We start from the raw sequence: 839 nt of genomic DNA, 5'->3' as shown, positions 1-839 counted from the left end.
CTGTTCTGGTACGTACTACGGTGGCTGTCCGAGGGTTTTAGTGGGTCAAACCTCACATAACCCTCAAAAGGCAGGGTATCTATTGAAGATCCCTCCCCCACCGGTAAAAAAAAGAGCCGATTTTAATATCTTCATATAAATATCCAGCTCAGTGAGACAAAACTATGACCATACAAGACATGCTAAAGAGAAATTTCAATAAAATCTGATGGATTCTTTCCCTTCCCTTACAAGGAAAGGAAGCGAAGGTGAAGTGCTTCTATCAGGAAATGGTACGAATAGATAAGGGAGAAATCTGAAAGAGTCAACTCTGAGTGCAATAGCATACTTACGATAAGTTTCCTCGCTTCGGAACAGTTCATCATGTGCCAACATATCCAACATTTCGGTATCATCAAGCCCACGCCGTGCGGCGGTGAGCAGCGCTAGACAGGCGCGCACGCGGTCCTCGCCCAGAGCCTGTTCCGTTGCCACCAGGATCTGCGTCAGCTGGCTCTCCAGGTCTTCGCAGATGACCAGCTCGGGCTCCACCTCCGGCTCAGTCTGCTCCGTGAATATCTCCGTTGACAGAGATATCTGCCACGCTAGGATCTAAAAACAACAAAACCATATCAAAGAAATAGACAGAAATATAGACAAGGATAGTATAGTTAGGGAATTTGTCGGTGTTCCAACTTAAAAGCTTGTCATTTGAATGTTTTGTACGCATTGGGATGATTCTTTTCTTAAGCATATCACATCACAAGATTTGTACACATGAAAAATGGGGTAAAAAGTGCATTCAGTTAAGAAAGTAACGAAAGTTAATTATTCTCAACCGTTACCCTGCTCTCTTCACA

Source organism: Papilio polytes, unplaced genomic scaffold (assembly GCF_000836215.1).
Source record: "Papilio polytes unplaced genomic scaffold, Ppol_1.0 DF823901.1, whole genome shotgun sequence".
NCBI lineage: Eukaryota > Metazoa > Arthropoda > Insecta > Lepidoptera > Papilionidae > Papilio > Papilio polytes.
Note: the sequence above shows the minus strand (reverse complement) of the source record.